The 19377-nt window shown below is 42.4% G+C and overlaps 2 protein-coding genes across 3 annotated transcripts in view; both read left to right on the top strand.

Annotated features, from left to right (window-relative positions):
• Window positions 1-19377, top strand: part of LOC141754250 (uncharacterized) — a 164658-nt gene that overhangs the window by 115591 nt on the left and 29690 nt on the right. The gene's annotated exons all lie outside the window — the stretch shown is intronic.
• Window positions 1-19377, top strand: part of atxn1a (ataxin 1a) — a 114070-nt gene that overhangs the window by 18990 nt on the left and 75703 nt on the right. For both annotated transcript variants that reach the window (XM_074613184.1, XM_074613185.1), the window contains one exon: window positions 9861-10048. The gene's annotated coding sequence lies outside the window, so the exon portion shown is untranslated. The remainder of the gene's footprint in view (window positions 1-9860; window positions 10049-19377) is intronic.

A 19377-nucleotide genomic window follows, 5' to 3' on the forward strand; every position in this document is an offset into this window, starting at 1 on the left:
TACAAACACACACGTACACGTGTACTGTATATACACACGGCACTAGCACTCAAGGTTAAACAAAGATAACCAGACTTTATTTGGGTTAAGGGCAGTGCAGCATGTTGGAAGTGAGCCATGACCTAACACACACATAGTACACACATAGTACACACACACCTGTCAGTGTTGGCGTCTGCTCAGTCCTCTTTCTTGTAGTCTCTGTGTTCCTTTGTCCTCCCTGTCTTGGTCATCAGACCTTGTAGCAGGATCTCCGGGGACAGCTGGTGGGGCAGTGTGAGCACCTGCACTTAGTGTGTGTGTGCATATTTGTGTGTGTGGGTATGTACATCAGTGGGGTTGGGAGGGGGTACCTGCAGTGTTCTGGCCAAGTTTATCTGTGTGTGTTTAGTGTGTGCATGTGAGCACCTGTGCTGCCAGCAGGAAGCTGCCACAGCCGTGGTGCTTGATGACGTATGCTGGTGGCTTCCTAAGGTCGTGCTGTGAACCCCATAATAAATATGATCTTCTTAAAGTCAACTCACCTTAGTGTCCAGAGAAGGAGTATTTGGTGCATTACAGATAAGTAATAATAAGTAATTAAGTTTTTACTCTGCTTACTTCTAATATTTAATTTCCTTTAAAGGGTAAACTTCGGTATTTTTCAACCTGGTTCATTATATATTCACGAGATTTCAGAACGAGACTTCTCCTTGAGCGAGACTTTCCATAATGTCAGATACTTATAATAACAATCAGAGCCAGTCATGACAAAAACAAGCACTGTTAGTGGACATAAATTACGGTGCCAGCTTGCCCCAATAGCACCATATTGCAGCCTGTGAGCAGCTGCCGTCTACAGCGCTCTCCCTCAATACTGGACCAATTTCAGAAATTGTTGTCCCTATTAGTCAGTTAAACACAAAAACATGGCAAAATAGGGTCCATGTTGAAAATACCTAAGTTACACTTGAAAGTTAATTCTTCTTCTACCATTCAAAAACAAATTAATTAAAGAGGACCTATTATGCTTTTGTGCTTTTTCCCTTTCCTTTAGTGTGTTATATAGTTTATATAGTACAAAGCCCAAAGTCCACACCAAAGGGAGTTACTTTCCCCAACAGAAACACTGCTCCTGAACTGCCTGAAACGCCTCGCTTGGAGTCCTGCCTTTTCTTCCGTAACGCGGTGATGTCACATAGTAACACATTTGCATAATACCTGCCTAGCGGCTAGTTTGGCACGCCCTCAAACAAAACTAGTTAGAGCGGAGCTGGAGCAGAGTCCGAAGAGTTTGTTTCGGTTGACGAATCACAACAGAGTCGGCCAGCTGACCAATCAGAGCAGACTGAGCTTTTCGGGAGGGGGCGGGGCACGAGCTCAAACAGAGCGTTTCAGACAGAGAGTGAAAAGAGGTGCTGCGGCACAGCTGATGAGAGATAAATAAAGCATTTTTTGAATATTAAAGCATGTAAATATGTTCTAGTAGAAACCCAAAATACATGTATGCACCTGGAAATTTGCATAATTGGTTCCTTTTTAAACTCAGTCAGCATATAAAATAATTGCGTAGGCGAGGCCAGCAATTGTAAAACAAGAAGACACACCTTTTCCTCTTCAAAGTTAATCCTTGAACCAGTAGCTTTGTGCTTGACCCACTTTCTATCGTCACCTCCCAGTCAAACTAATATGCAAATAAAGTATGTTTAGTGTTGTTTTGCATCAGTGTCCTGTGATGCATGACATGTTTATTTGAAATGTGGGTTTGAGTCTGATCCATCAGATCTTCCTTATCACTCTCCACTATGTGCTGTCTAATAAATTAGATTTGCCTTCAAACAAAGAAGCTTTTTTTTTAGTTTTGTGCTTAATTGGTAAAGGCAATTTAGAGATTAGCCTCGTCTCTGATCCAAAAATATATGCACGTGGTTTCCCTTTTTTATTCATTTTTTAACATTTTTTATACTGGTTTCACTTTGCTGGAAGATGCCGCATCAAAGTTAGCCACCACAATTGCAGAGTATTTTCTGTCCTTATCCAATATATTTTAAAGTTGACTTATATAAGCAATTGAGCCACAGTTAAAAGCATGACTGACAAGAAAAAGAGTGCAGTTTGACTCGTCATTCAGAGCACTCTGACAGGAACTAAACAGTGGGGGCGAGTGAGACTAAAAGTTTGTGTCAAGGAGTTAAATGAGGTCTCATAACACCTGCTCTTACAGCAGCAGCTTGTATTTCCTCGCTCTAATGTTGTAGAACATCCGTAATCTGGCCGTTATAGCTGCCGTCTGCTTCACTGTCAGACTACTGCCGGAGAGTATGGGCCGGTAGCATAAGAACTGTTTACTATCGTGGTATATATTATATGTTTGATTTTGATTAGTGTATTCTTTGTGAGGAGAGTTTTGGTGCACATGATGTTTTGGGCTGGAAAGTATGTGTTTTCAAATGAAGGAGAGATGATTTGCTTTGTGTAAAGATGAGAGCTTTCCATATTGATGTTTTCCAGATTGTGTGTGTGTACAGAATGTGAGAGAGAGGGGGAGAGGGAGAGTGAAAAGACTCGAGAAATGATCAAAAGCAGTATTTACTATGCATGCGTGGGCAGCATATGTCTTTTGAATGTTTGGAAAAATGTAAGTCGAAGAAGGCAATTTGTGTGCGCGCATATGTACCACTTTTGAAGAAGTGATTCTGTGTGTGTGTGTGTGTGTGTGTGTGTGAGAGTGTGTGTTCCCTGCAGGCCCCCCTCCCAGCATATTCCCCTCATCCCGGTGTTGGGATCTTAGGGCGGCGATCAAAGCCGGGCTCCCTACGACTCCCCGCGTCTTCAGGCCCTCTGCGCTAACGCGGCTCGACTGACGAATGCTGAGTAATTCCCTCAGGTGGCAGCTTCTGTGCTCTGATGTTCAGCGTTTGGTGCACTCTGTCAGTCGCACTTACACATGTTAGCTCCTCGCACACGTGTGTGTTCAGAGGTAAATACTGCACATACATGCTCACACACAGAAGAGTAATGGAGGAATTCCTATCTCGTCGCTCACTCAGCTTTTTCTCGTTCACTTATTTTTATCTCCTTCACACACTTTTCTTCTATGCAGCATCCAGTGTGTGCTTGAGTTCTGCTCAGTATTTTATTCCCCTTCGCTCACATCGCTGTCACGTGTCATGATGGTGTTGTCATGTTGTGATGTGTTGCCCTGGAGAGTACTAGTATTAGAGAGGGTGGATAGGAAATGAAGAAAGAGAAGGAAAGGAAAGGAGCGAAATAATATGAGATCTTAGGATGGAAAAGAGGAAGTGTACGGATAAAGAGAGAGGAGAAGAAGTAGTAGACATAAGAGGGATGTTTTAGTTGATTTAAACCTTCCTCAAATCCTCTGGTTTAAGGTTGTAGCAGCTGAAAACACCAACACTGATGAAAGACTACTTCAAGCTTTCTCTCAATAGTAAAAGCATTTTGTAACATTGCAAACACAACCTTGATAGTTTGTTATCAAGTTGATTTTGTAAATTCCTGCTTAAAGTAATGTGATCACATCATGGCGTTAAACAGCTTTTGTTATTTCATAAGAAGTTTAAAGGAGATGCTTAATTAAAGTCCTCACCTGCGGAGGCCTAATGGAGGGGAGTCAGAGGGGGATAAAACGTGCTCACAACCTAAACCTCTGCAGTATTTTTCCTAGACTCAGGAACCTCCAGATCACGTCTCAATACTGTGTGCATGCTGACAAAACAGGTGCAGGAAGGTTTTTTTAATCTTCATTTATCTCTGTACATCAATCTGCCTTATCTAAATTGTGTTCAGAGTGTATTTTCGCTACACTATGATCTATGCTATATAGGTTGTATATAGGGATGTCACGATACCAGCAATTTGGTAGTCGATACCAATACCAATGAAATTCCACGATTCTTGATACCACGGTAAAAAAACCCAGAGCAATAAATCCCATGTACATCAACATACACTCCTTTATTACCGTTTGCATCATGATAAGGCATAATTTACCTTCGCCTACTACTTATTTTTTTCTGAGTAGAGCTTGAATGCATCATAAAGTAACTCCGTTAACGTTAGCTGTTAGCTCCGTCATTTAGCCAAGGATATTACGAATATTACGAAGGCATGACCCGCCCTACTCTGCCTCTGATTGGCTTACCCTGATATTCTTACGCACTTCTCATTCCTAAACCTAAACAATACAACCAAGGAAGGCCAATCGGAGGCAGAGTAGGGCGGGACATGCCTTCGCCATAGCAAGATTCGTAATGTAGCAACAAGGACTTTGCTGCCCACCGGCTGCTGATAGATAAAGTTACTAGCTCTCCTCCTGCTGATTTCAACACAGATTTGTTGTCATAATGGAGCATTATCAGGGGAACTTTCTATCCGTTTGTGTCGAGCCCTGATCCCCGGTAGCTACGGTACCTGCGATAATGTAGAAAAACGAGTACCGTCACGTTTTCAGAATTTTGACATTGACTTGGTACCAAAGTATCAGTTCTGGTGACATCCCTAATGTGTGCGTGTAAGCATACTGTGTTCATCAGCAGGGAAAAGCACGATCATCAGGTACACAGAAACACATTTGGGCAGCTTCAAAGAGAGCTGACCTTTGACCTGCAGTGATAGTGCTGAGGGTTAGTGAGTGAGTTCAGTTGCATAACCAAGAGGTAGTTCATGTTTCTCTTTGTTTCTCATTGTATGTGTTGGTCTTTTTGTCTCTCTCTCCCTCTAACTGATTTTTTTCCATTTCAATTTATTGAGCTTTACCGGCATATAGGTTCACAAACAGTGTTGCCAAAGCAGTTGCATGTAATTAATTTAGATAATAATGAGGCCTGGTTTATGTTTGAACATGTGGCAACAAAACTGAGGAAACAGATGAAATAATTAAAATTAGTTGGGCAGATGTTTTTCTAAGACTGTTTCATAGACTTCACAGACACTCATTATGAATGTGGGCTATGTGTCCATTTCTGGCTCATTAGGGTAAATTGTTCCTATTTAATCTAATTTATTATGACTAGTATGTACAGTCTTATACCAACATGAATCAGCGTTGTATACAAACTGTGTAGTTATCTGGAAGTGGTGCGTTTGTGGGTCTCTGATGTAGATGTGTGCAGGTGCAGACAGGGTTGTGTTCAACTAACCAGCCTATTGTTGGCCAGTTTGTTGCTGGTCTTGTTGTGTGCAGCCAGTGAACCCAGAGCCTGCGGTGCAATCCAAGAACTTTGCAACGCTGCACTTTCCTCAGTCCTTGGAAGCCAACACTTATGACGCATTTTAAACCAGAAAAACAGCTTGTTTGTTGCAGAGTATCTTTTGCAGAATAGCCAAGAGAAAAAGTCGGTTTCAGTGTAATTCCCTTCTGAGGACAGTTGCCTTCTGGTGCATTTGGTCCATTCCTTTTATTCAAGGGTTGATTCGTCTTTTTTTCAGCCTACAAACAAAGATACAAATAAAGAACAAAGGCAGCACAAGGAAGGACAAGCTTATGGAGCCAAACAAGCCCACGAGGGAGCATGGAGTGCCCTCTGAGCCTCATGAGAAAGATTTGAATTAATTTAATCTCATAAATAGAAGCAAATAACAAATAATGTGTGAAAACAGAAGCTGATGTGACAGACATGTATTTGGTCAAACTTTAATATAAAAGACGATAATGAAAAACGTAATAATAATGAGCTCTAAATACCGAGAGAGTCAAGTTTCTTGCGTCGCTCTCTGTTCTGTCTAGTAGCGGTGTGGATGTTGTCGATGGTAACAGAAGCATTAGCCAGACAAGCTTGGTCTGGGTGTAATCCTGCAAGAGATACTGCTCTGCTCCCTATTACACACACACACACACACGCACACACACGCACACACACTCCACCTATGGCTCTGTTGATTGCTGTGCTTGCAAAGTGTGTGCGTGTAATGTGTGTGTTGGTGCGTGCATGAGTGTCCAACCCTGTGTGCGACAGAGGGACAGCAGGCAGGGGACCAATAGAAAAGCAGACTGAAAGGGGCAGGGCGCAGTTTCATAGGTGCACATGGAGATGTACACACACACACACACACACACACACTCACACACACACCGAGGCTGCCAGTATTATTGAGTGCGTTGTGAGACAGACAGGGAACTGAATCCTGGGCTGCTGAGTAGGAGGAAAAACTTGCAGTTGTGTGTGTGTGTGTGTGTGTGTTTTACAAACCTGTGTGTATGTGTGCCCACATATTAGGATCACTCTCAAACAGACAGACAAGGTGAATCCAGGTGAAAGCTCTGTCCCCGTATTGATTTCAACCCTGAATTTGAAAGATAGATATAAATTTATTGGGAGGAGGCAGTTTAACAGAAGATTTTAACTAGGGCTGTCCTGAAGACCATTTTTTGGTTTCCCATTTCAGTGCCGCTACTGCACTACTGTACACACACGCACCTCTACACACAACAAACAGCGATATCCCTCTGAGAACAACTAATAATAATTAATATTGAATATGAATAATGAATTATATTGTGGGATTATTCCTTATTTCATGGACTATTGGGGGATTTACACTTAATTATTACATACTTATATATATATATTAAAAAAACAACTAAGCATTCAAATACGTATTTAGAGGTCAATTACCATGGCAATGGTCGAAGCTTCGAAGCAGCCCTGATTTTAACACATTGATATAGCTGAAATATATTGTGGAAAGACAGGGGAGTAGTGATGTTTGTAAGTAATGATAGTAGTAATGATTTTATGGGTGGTTGTAATTTTTGTAAAGCAGGTAAATGACTTCCTGAACTACTCTTTTCCAAGAAGCACTGTAAGCACTGTACTTAACGTGGTGTGTATTTCCACGTTCAGTGTTGTGGCTCATTATATCAATATTTCTGTTGTAAAAAGTCTGAGTTTCTAGCTCTGTACAGATTTTTCAGCCAATTAGATTGTTATCAGGCTATAAATGAGGCGTTATCGGTCGTTATAAGCCCCATAGACGCGGGTCAGTAGGGGCCAGCTACACACAATAGTAGGTTTTATCATCTTTTCACATGATAGATGACTGAAAGAAGGTTTAAAAGAACACAACAACGGCCTCCTCTTCTATTCGCACAAAGTTCACAACCTGCATTTTCATGATCTGTGTTGCAAACTACTGTTTACTATGCTAATTAAGTTGTTAATTTAGTCTAATAGTACACGCAGTCACTAAAAGGTAAAAAGGTCACGACAACGTAAAAAGGTTTTTAAGCCGTAGTGTAAATAGAACCTTAATATTTTTTTGGTATCGACCAAAATGTAAAAGTACAGAAAGCTGGCAGTGAATCTCTTGTTCACTTATTCTTCTACTTTATTCTTCAAATAGTTTCTGTTCTACAATATGTAACTTAATGCTGAGCATGTTTAGAGAAACATCTGCTCAAATTGGTGATGAATGTCATTTTAATTCACAGTCAGGGAACATGCAATATTGCATGACAGTCACAAGTCAGGGAGTACGAAGCAGAGGATGAGCTGATCTTGTGTTTATCAACCAGGCTGCGACAGACGACAATGTACTTTCTCAAGGACACCAATCTAATGTTACATAGACTCTTTAATAACAATTTTGCTTAAGCTGTACTATTCTGTTTTCATCTTGGACTCGAGTTGTAAGTGTTTCTATTGTGTCTTTGCAAGTGCGTGATTCTTAATACTGTGTGTATTTATTCATGTGTGTATACAAGGTGTTAAACAGGTTTCACATGCCTGCATGCCCGTGTGTTCGTGTGTGTTTATCGAGTTTGTCTCAACTTAGTACAAACAAGAAGTAGTGTGTTTGCTTTAGTATCGCTGTCTGTCCCCGGGGGCCTCGCTGTCACACGATCAACTGACCTGATTTTGTGTTGCCAAGGCGATGCCTTGTTTCAGGGTTCAACTTAACACTCCGCTCCGCCCCGTGACCTTGGGACATGTCTTTGTCGCTATGGTAACAGCCTCCGGGGTTACTGTAAATGAGGAGAGTGCGTTGGATGGGTGCACCGAGCATTTATTTCTCTGTGCTCTGTGCATCAAATGAGACACTTTGCTCCATTTATTTACTCAGGGAAGATGAACTCGCTCCTTTACAGGATCACCCTGCAACACGGCGGTAAAGTTAGATTCACACCTGGGTGATACATGATACAATAGTACTTCTGCTCCAGGCTACTGTGGAGTGTCACTGGAGTAGTTTTTGTATGAAGTGCTTTGCGTTTATAGCTGTAAATAGGAGTTTGGGGAGTGCCTCAGCTATAAGTGTTTGACATATGGGACCTCAAAATAGCATTAACTTCTTTAAATGATGTTTATGCAGAATAGAAAAGGAGAAGTGTGCAACTCTTAGTATTGCTGCAGACATTGCAGATCACAAAAGCATTGCACAAATGTGTTTTATTATGGTGTTAAACTCCATAGAGCTTTTCTGAAGCTGCATTGAATCAGTGTGCATTTAGTCACTTAGTTTGTGACTGTTTATCAGCTTTAAAGGAAAAAAACACAAACCATTTGTAGCTAAAAAAAATTAAATTACATTTTAACAACAACTCTGTCAGGCTATGACCCAAACAACGAGAAACCAACCAACAAACAAACAAAATATTGTTTCCAGAGAAATACAATTTTTTTGCAGCTTTCCATTTCATCATAATAGCTCTCAGTTTACCAGGAGGCGTTTGGTCAAAATGAAACAGTGTCCTTGCAACACAGTGAGCCAAATTCACGAAAGAGACCTAAATGCCTCCAAATAACAATGTTTTCATTTAAAAAAAAAAAAAAAAAGGAGGAGGACACACGCCTCAAACCAGTGTCTCATGCGGGTAAACAAAGCGTGGTTGCCATGCCGATGGGGCGTCAGTGTATAAATAGCATGGGTGTTTGTTCTGAATACTCCAGAGAGACAGAGAGAGAAGGAATAGCAGGGAGACTGTGATAGCTAGTGTACAAAATCACAAGCAGATGCTTTGCAGTCTTACATAAATTAAGACAGCTACTACTGTCGGAGTCCCTACTAGGGATGTCATGGTGAGGTAAACACCGGTGTTACTGATTCCATTTTATAAGAAAAGATGACGGTCAATATATGTAGAGGGCTTACTTTGATCTCTAACGTTGGATGGCTGTGTCTGACCTGTCCGGTCCAGCTTTTGCTGCGGGGCCGCAGGTTTTCACCCAGAGACAGCTGCGCACACCGGCCGAGACCGCTCCGTCCTCCGCACGGCGATTGCCTCATTAACGTTATGGTCCCCTTATAGCTTTGGGTTTAACTGCCAAATAGGTGCTTTTGCTTTTTCGCTTTGAAACCAAATCCTCCGCCATCGCCTTGTCTGTCAACTCTCTCTCGTCCCGTGTGTGTGTAATTTCACTCCTGCTACTCTGAGCTGAGACTCCGTACGGAGCAGACACTTTCAGTTTATAGAGTCCGTCGTCTGACTGTGTATTGTTAACATGGTGCTGATATGCGAAAATGAACTAAATGGGTTATATTTCTATTAAAAAAAGAGAAATGAAGGTGGGGGCGGTGGGAGAGTAATGTAATCGGTGTCTGCCCTAACACCGTGTAACACCGGTAACACCGAATACCACTGCAAGCCTAATCCCTACCTCACAGAGTAGTCACTATGAGTTTACTTTTCTTCATAAGCTGCCGTTATGTACAACTGCCATTAAAAGTGAAAGCAAATTTGTGGAAAATAACACTTGGCTGAAGGTTAAGCTGATGATTGTAGCTGCATAGCAGCTGATTTGCTTATTATGCAGTGATAATGAGCTAGAACAAGCAATAATCATATCAGGAAAATTAATAGAATAGAGTAAGGAACACTTGGTGTTAACCTCTCTCCATCTCTCTGTGTTTCCCTGTAGGGAATGGTGACAGCACCTGCAGACAGACGGACGTGGACAGACGGCGCAGGCACCCGGAAAGCTTCCCTCCCGTTGGCGGAGAGATCCAGACTTCACACCAGGAACTGCAGCTCCAGCCGGTTGTCAGCTCTCAACTGAGCAGCAGGCTCCACATACTCCGCCCAAGTAGCTCTGCCTCCTCTGCTCAGGTAGGATAGAAGTTTTCACTCTGTTCATCGCAGAGTTTTCATTCATATATCCTGAGGTCAGAGGTCATGGGAATCCTTTGAAAATGTGTGTTTGGGTTTATGTTTTTTTTCTGTGGCCTAAAGGATAAACTGTTCTGGGCCTCCTTCTTTCTCTCTTCCATTCATGTGATTTGTCTTCTGATTGTATTCTTTGCTTTCTTGACCCTCCCACTGATGTCTCTCAACTGTTGCAGTCTTCTCTTCCTCTAAACTCCCTCCTTCTCTTAGTTTCTATCCATTCTCTATCTGAGCCGTCTACCCTGCCACATCTTCTTTTCCTCCTTTCTGTATCCTAACTCTCCACTGTATCTATTGAAGCTCCTCCGTCAGTCCTTTATCTCCGTCTCACCAGCTGTGTGTTGGAGCTCCATTCACTCCTTTGAGGGAGAGTTGAATGAATAGAAGAGCTTACTGAGGACAGTGAGGAAGCCAATCCCTGCCTCTCGTCTCATAGAACATCTCTTACTCGTCTTGTGTCCTCTCCTCTCCTCTGTCCTGAGACTGCTGTGACTAGGGATGTTCCTAACAACTAATTTCCTTGATGTTTAAACGGAAGTTTAAGCTTAGACTGATCGACTAGTCTAAAAGTAAAAAAAACACTCACAAAACAAGGAAAATTGAGCACAATTTATAAGGTTAAACATTTTGTAAGAGCCATTTGAAATAGTTAATCACATTTCTCAATAACCAAATCGTAATTTAAATGCCACTGAAATCAATATGTCTCTGGTTGCCTGGTTAGGAACGTTCCTCACGAACCCGGTGTGTGGTGTAATATTTGATGAAACGCCAGTGGGGACTGTGGTCTAAGAGGGTTTGGCTTTGCTTATACCATTAGTATCTAACGGTACGCGTCCACATGGACATTTTTGGATGCGAGGAATCGTCTCACTTCCCAGCGTTGGACGCTTGATGGCCTGCCAATGGGCACTAGGCACCTGATTGGACGAACGCTTCCACTCGTGGGCTACCGCTCCCAGCTTTCAAACCAGAACCACCATGGCGGCTCGTTTGGAAACTTTTTTTCTCGTATATTACGAAAATAGTTCATCGAAATGTGTTTCTGAAAACGTTTTAGGCAAGAAATAATCCCTGCAGTTGCTGAATCTGTCTTTATTTTAGATCGACGACGGTTAGTTTAAAATTTTTTCGGGAGTTTCCAGAGGCAGCGAGTCACGTCGGACGCCCCTCATTTGCATAAAGTAGCATAGTCCTCAACTTTATGCAAATGAGGAGCGGGCAAAGTGACAGTCTATCTCGCAACGTTACACTAGCAGAATGCATTGCACGGGTGCTTACATAGGCTACACAATGAATGGGAAGCCTGGAAAGGACGGATCCTGTGGACATGTACCATTAGAGTGCAAGTTTGATTCATTGAGCTAGCTGGCGTTAGCCCACTTCTTTGATTCATAGCACGCTAGGACGCTAGCTTTAGTCCAGGGGTCTCAAACTCGCGGCCCGCGGGCCAATTGCGGCCCGCAAGACGATATTTTGTGGCCCCCACCTTGATATGAAAGTTTAATGTTAGTGCGGCCCGCAAATTTTTTTTTTTTTTATAAAGTTTTTTTTGGGGGCATTTTTTCATTTTTATTGACAGGACAGTGGATAGAGTCTTGGAAAGGGGGGAGAGAGAGAGTGGATGCGGAAAGGGCCACAGGCCGGATTCGAACCCGGGCCGCCGCGGTCAGGACCAAGTCTTGTTACATGGGTGCCCGCTCTACCAACTGAGCTAACCAGGCGCCCTCGGCCCGCGAGTTTTATGTGAATGGCAGTTTGCCGTTGAAGGTCCCTTTGTTGCGCGAGCCCGAGCTGAACGAACCTACCAATCACAGTGGGGTATATGGCTCCCGGGGACGGGCAATCGGCCGGGCTTGATGCAAGCAGAGAAACATTTCACAACAACTGTGGCGGCGCCCGTGTAACATCGCATAAGCTTGATTAAAGCTTGATTTATACTTCTGCGTTGAATCGACGCCGTAGCCTGACGTGCACCTCTCCAGAAATGTAACTACACGTCGCGGCGACGCAGACCGCAACAGCTGTGATTGGTCCAGTCTCTCAGCGATGCTGAGCGGCCAGGACCCCGGACAACCACAGAAAGTTCTACTTCTCTCTGCCTCCATCTTTTCAATGTTTGTTCACACAAATCCACTCAGATATATTTTCTCTTTTCGGCGTTGCAGTAATATCAGTAAAAGTTCTGTGGTTCAACAGTTATTAGCTCCAACTCCGCTCAGTTTCTGTTTGTAGTACAAGAAGAAGAAGGAAACTCATAGAGACGCCGCCGCCAACTAGCGGTTTGGTGGTGTAATTGCAGAGCAACACAAACACAGCAGGCACAACTTTATTGCGGCGTGACACCAAGTGGAATGAATATATATCTTGTCACACAGCCCCAATCATGTCTTTTTCAAAGCCTGCAGTGAAGAGAAAGGTTGGTGACGAGCACAGACAATTTCAGGAAAAGTGGGAGACGCAATAGAGGCCATGTTCAGAAGAACCGTTCATGTTCTTCAATGTTCCATTAATGTTCAGGACAGTTCATGTTCAGAAGAACCCATTCAAGTTAAAGAACTGTTAATAATGATGTTTGAGAAGATTGTTTTTTTTTTTAACAAAGCTTTTTTTGTGGAATACCTGATGCGGCCCAGCCTCACCCAGACTCTGCCTCCAGCGGCCCCCAGGTAAATTGAGTTTGAGACCACTGCTTTAGTCTGTAGCGTACGTGCTAGCTGACTAGCTAGCTAGTAAGCTGCTTTCAGTGTGCTGCTGGCCAATCCAGTTGATCAGGAGAGAACCAGACTGACTGCTGAACCCAGCCGCTGTTTGGGAAAGAGGAGGTGGTGGCAGGCGGGGGCTGGGAGAACGCGGCGGGATGGAAGTGAGTCGGGAGTGACTGACGAGTTCAGATCAGAGCGGAGAGCCGCAAGGTGATGTAAATGTGTAGGCTACATTAATACAAGAATTAAAAGTTTAACCGACTAGTATTTCTGGTGCCGACTAGCGAGGGTAGCAATCGACTAATTGAGCACATCCCTAGCTGTGACCAATCCTGTTTCCTCTGCCTCCGTCTGAGACACTAGGAACAGTGAGCAGCAGGAGTGCTATTTCAATGAAAGCTGTATTTCATGTGACGGAAACAGATAACACACAAACAACCAAAGCACAGACTGGATCTTTGTTCCAATTTCATATAAAACTACAGATATTCAGATATTTAATTAGTTCAAAGAATCACTAAACCCAAAGAGAGGCGTCTTCTGACTCTCATCCCAGTTGTTTTTGACTAAACATTTTGTTTTGTTTATTACCCTTCAGCAATATACGGTTATACTTGACTCACCAACAGCATCATTAGATTCTGCTGTGAGGTACTTCAGTGTGCTCGGGGGACTTATCTTCAAACTATACAAATATGTTTTGAAGTACAGACTAATTAGTTTATTAAATTAACTTTGTACCAATTCAGAGAGGAGTAGCGAGGAGGGGTGTAAAATAAGGAGAGAAACTATAAAGGAAAAGGTAACATTTAGATGTAACAAATGCAAGAGATAATTAAATATAAATGCTGAATATAAAGTAGTTTTATAAGTTCATTTTCTTTCTCAATCAGAAAGATTCAACCTCTCCCTGCTCTTCTTTCCCTCCCTCTCTCCTCCCCGTCTCCTCCTTTCTTCACCCATCACTCTTGCTGAATGGAAATTACACATTTACATCCCCTGCTTCTTTCTGCTTCCCCTCTCTTTTGTAAATTTGCTGTTGACAGTCGCCTTTCTCCGAGCAGAAAGCCTCAGAAATGAGCAGATGGAGGGCTGACAGTCTCTGAGCTCAAACAATGACGCTGGGCGGCAAGTCGTGGTGATCAACACATGTCAGAAAGTGGCTGTTAATGGGGGAACCATATACAGTCTGTCAGTCAGCTATATAGGGATGGATCCATTTGTGTCTAGATGAAGTCAGAATCCAATCAGCTAAGACTTGACAATAGTGTTAAGATGTTTGGCATATGTTGCATCCTGCATGGCTTCCAGTGAGTTCAACTGTAGAATAAGCTGATGTTACTCGAGAGCTAATTACGAGTCATAAATAAGGAACTTCTTAATGTGAGTTTAGATGGTGCTAATGTGGCTCCTGGTTTGTTTGTGTGTGCTAAAAATCAATCACTCTTCATGTTGAGTCCATGTTGAATCCACTACATGGCATTTTTTTTTACCAGATCTGACCTATTTAACTTTGAATTTATGTTTTAAAAACCTTTTGGAAAAAGACCATTTTACTTTGTGTTTAGGGCAGGCTGATGTGAAAAACAAGACTGACCAGAAGACGTCATTCTAATATTTGTTTGTTTCACAATGTCTATATACTTTAGAAAAATCACATGTCAAGTTATGTTATTGACAGTTAGCCTTCAAAGAGGAACAAGGTTGATTTTCTGAGATTTCGCACCACGAATAAAGTCATCAACCAATCATGTTATGCAGAACGGACATATTCAACACTGCGTAAGTGTTTACCAGAGGTATATTCACTCAGATCATTATGATAAAGTAGCTGACAGTAGTTAAGGCTGTACAACAATTTAGCTCAGACAGACTGCCAGACGTTCTGGGTCAATAGGACCTCGGTAGTTGGTCCTCTGTCTGCACGAATCTATTCAAACCTGTTATGGAAAAACTGTTGCAACTGTCGCAAATTCGCATCGCTGCTGGTATGTATAGTTTTGATGCAAAATAATCGCAGTCGAGTATTTCATGTTGTTCATTCTTCACAAGTTCGCCAAGACAGAATTGGCAAAAACTTTACTGGTCTGTAAATTCTTAATAATGTCTTTATTATAATCTTTATAATATATATACTTTTTTTCCCCCCAGGAAAGAGCAATGCAATTTGGTACTAAACTGGTGTTCATTCAGTGCTCACACTGGTGGGTTTAAATGGAGGTATTAAGGCTATTTTTCCTACAATTGGTATCAAATTCCATACTATTTTTCAAATAAACTTAAAGCAAAGATGTATTTAGATGTAACTATTGTTTTACTACTTTGTTGTCATTGCCAGATTGAGTAAGGAGTCCTGTCAACTGTACAGGATTCACAGAAATCAGGAACAGAATCGTCCTTCTGTCCGCTGTTACTAGTCTGGAAGCGTCACATCGATCCGCTCATTAAGTCTCTTACATTACTGCTCGACTGTAACTTTAAATTCAGATAAGCCTCGGGGCTCGTTGGTAAAAATATGCTCGGCTTTGATTCCACTATAGGCTGCGATACCGAAGATGCCAGGAGAAAAAGTAAACTTGTGTATGTCTTGCAGGGGAAATCTAACAGCTTTATATGGATTCAATCAATTCTCAGAGATTGATTTTTTTTTTCATTTGAAAATGAAATTACTCCCCACCCACTCTCTCGTGGTTTCGACTCAATGCAGCCTGCAGCAATGGCTCACAGTAATCTCAAAGATGTCAAATTACCAATTAACCCAACGATGCTCTTTATAATAAAGCTTCACAGGAGCTTAGCTGTCCGACAATGCCAGGGGGTATCAGTCCTTGAACGAACGCTCAATATAAAGTAAACTGAGCCTGTCCCTGTTGTTTGACATTAGAAGAAAAGTTTATGTGGATCCAGCAACTTGCTGAAGGTTAGCATCAGTACTGTTTTTAAATGTCAGACATAAAAAGACATTCATTTCAACTTCCCTGTAGTAAGAAACCTGTTACATTCTGTGCAAATGGCTGCTTTCAGAGGGTTAATCAACCTGAGTAAATGGAGAGGTCCCTTCTCTCTCTCTCTGTCTGTGTGTGTGTGTGTGTGTGTGTGTGTGTGTGTGTGTGTGAGCATGGATTTCCCCTTCTCTGTTTTCTTGTAATAGCTGCGCTCTGCTTTATTTGATCTGGGCCCCCGCTCTCATAGTAGGATTGAATTGGGTTTGGAGAGCAAGGGGAAACTCACACACACACACACACGCACGCACGCACGCACGCACGCACGCACGCACGCACGCACGCACGCACACACACACACACACACACACACACACACACACACACACACACACACACACACACACACACACACACACACACACACACACACACACACACACACACACGTATACACACACCTGAGACTGCCAACTGCTACAGCAGCTGCCCCAGAACGAAGGAGAGAGAGAGAGGGAGGGAGGTAGAGCGAGAGGGGGAGGGAAGTAAGATACATGAGGATAGGGAAGGTGGTGAGAAAAGAAAGAAAGGAAGAGAAGAGACGGCTTATATGAGAGTGATGGAATGAAGAGAAAAGAGAGATAACTTGCATCTTAAAATAAAAGTATTGTCTTCTAATGGGGCCACAGAGAAGAAGTCATTGATTAAATTGGGACACGTTATCTCATCGATTCATCCCATTTTCTCAGTATCTCTTTTTTTTCTCTTTTCCTTTTCTGTCTTATATCTGCCTTGTTTCTTCTGTCCTCCATCACCCCCCCTCCCGATTTTCTCACTCAGTCTCTCTTTTGTCTCGCCGTCTTTACTCGTCATGCCACCCCTCTCCCCCCCACACACACACACATGCTGTGGTTGTCTCTGCACACTAAGCAATTAGTTAATTACCTTGCGCAGTGTCGCTGAGTTCATCCAGACTGTTGTTGTTTTTTTCTGAAGTATTAAGAGGAGAAGAGAGAGGTAGAGAGGAGAGGAGCTGGAGGAATGAATGAAAAGATGAATGAAAAGAACCTGAGACTGCCTATTGTGAATGAACTAGAAACCGCTTAGTGAGAGAGGAGACAAGAATACAATGATGTCGGCTACTTTTGAACAAATTGTATGTGAATGTTTCATCCAAGGCCGTTCTCTGTTATGTTTGAAAAATCTCAAAAGACACATCATGTCTCCTTTGTAAAGACATTTGTAAAGATATTTCACAAATATGTATAAAATGAAAATAAGAATTTCTGCTCAAGATAGAGGAGACAGCGGTGTAGACGAGATCATACTTGTAGAATATACTGGAACTAAAACATCTTTAAAAAGCTTTAAGTGCAGGGCTCCAGACATGATTTAGGCACACAACATTTTTCACCGTGCCTTTTGGCGCCGCAACAATACATGTTAAGAGTTACCTTTTTTGTCAGTTACCACACACATTGGAATAAAAGGTACAAATAAAAGTTTGTTTGAGTCAGATGAGGCCATCTCGGCTGAAGATGTTGCATCAGAAAGGCGATGGAAGTAGGGGCTCCAATGGGCCATTGGCACGCCACACTTTACACCCCTGTCTGGCGTTGTGAACGAGAGTAGATGAAGAAAACAATGTGTACATGCCACGCCAAGCGTTGATGCTCGCAGTACTACCGTGTGGAAATGGCCAAGGCCGGGTTTAAGTGCAATCCACAAGTTTACACGTTGATATAAGAGGAGCTTAATGTGTGTGGTCGTGTGATCGATGAAAGCAGAGAAGAAATTAGCGGTAAAGTTGTCTCATGTTATTAAATGTAGCCTACAGTGTGTCACACACACTTTTTGCCCTCCCTCATTCTGAAATGAATCCAGCGCCTCTGATCAGGATTAGGCATCTAGTTTAGGCAGACAGGTGGGTTTGCGGTAACCTCCGCCAATGATGTCGGGTCAGGGCCTTCCAGGTGTAACGGCCACCGCAAAAATTTTCTTGATGAAAAAAAATCTATAGTTTAATTTCTTAATTTTTAGTTAGCGGTATGTTTTATGGTTGTGACGTCTCATCCCCTTTTTATAGCATCAAATAACTAGAACCAAACTTAAAAATGCACACTTGAACATACATCAGTGTGATAAGGACTACATAAAATGCTTCACGGTTGGGGAGCCATCATGTTGCCCATCTTTATATACAGTCTACGGGCACACCGGTGCGACCAATGAAAATGAATTAAAATTTAGTCGCACCTTTAGTCGAGCCCTGTTTAAGTGGGACTTTATGTGACTGACACGTGGAGAGAACGAGCAAAAAGGAGCTATAATACATTAAACACTAACATGAAGCTTGCATTTAGATAGCAAAAACGTTTTACCTAATATGTATTTATATTTAATTAAAAGTCAAGCTAACAAATTAACATTGAAATCAGTCATGATCTAAGCGACCTCACATGTGCTCCAGACCCAAAACTTAGCATAAAGCTTTTTTTTGTTGTTGCTAGGCTTTAATGCTCCGCAGCACAGCAGCACAATACGTCTTCTGTCTTTCTCTACCACCTGACAAAGCTGTTATGTCATAGTATTGATAAAAACAGCACGGTTGAGAGAATCATAAAAGGGAATTTCAGGGGGAAAAAAGGTCTTTCTGTTCTGAGAACCACAAAATAAAAATCTATTTAAGTAGAACAACTAGTTTAAAGTGCAGCAGCTCCTATATGTTCCATATAGCTGACGTCTGTTGACAAAGGAGGGATGTTAAAGTCTGGCCTAATAATCATAAAGGGGGTCTAATGGCTTCCCCCCCCATAGGAGCTAATCAGCATGTGCATGTCTGCTCGGCTCGACCACTGTGTTCCATTACGCTGTCCTGATAAACATCACCGTGTACTTGTGTGTCTTGTTGTGTGTTTGTGCCTGTCAGCATGTTTGTTGTGTTAATACACCTTCATCTGTACGTGTCTGCATCTATATGTGTGTGTAGACCGTACAGTGCGTGGGCGTATGTATGCATGTTCGAGACACAGCCGTCAGTAGTTTGTGCAGCACAACATGCTGAATGCAGATGTAAGGGAAACGTGAAATGTCATGCGGAGCTGTGGGGTATCGACTGGAATCCGGCCAGCAGCATGGAAAAACATGTTGCCGCAGGTCATTGCTAATGAGCCATACTGTACATGTGCTGGAACATTGCATGTGTGTGTGTGTGTGTGTGTGAGAGGGAATGGGGGTGGACGCTTGTGTCTGCATTTTTGTGGTGTGTGCTGTATCTTTGTGAGGCTTAAAGTTTGTGACCCGGCAGGCATGTTGAGATCAGTTGAGGAAATAACAAGCACTGCCCACCAGCTGGAGCAAACTCTCTCATTTTACAGCTAAACAGTGCACTACAAGATGTTTCTGAAAGCATTTGAGGTGAGAAATAGGCATTACAGTAACAGAATATTGATTCATATTTTATCAGTGCTGCCTAGTTTGACCGTTTGATCAGAGTTTGCGAGTGATTGACAGCTGCCCCCGTTGAATGAACAGCCAATAGGAATGCATGCTATCTGAAATGACCTGTGATTGGCCAAAGTCTCCCATCAAAGGCTAGATTTTCTAAAGCCTGAAAACAGAGCCA

This window comes from Sebastes fasciatus, chromosome 17 (genome assembly GCF_043250625.1).
Source record: "Sebastes fasciatus isolate fSebFas1 chromosome 17, fSebFas1.pri, whole genome shotgun sequence".
In the NCBI taxonomy this organism is placed as follows: domain Eukaryota; kingdom Metazoa; phylum Chordata; class Actinopteri; order Perciformes; family Sebastidae; genus Sebastes; species Sebastes fasciatus.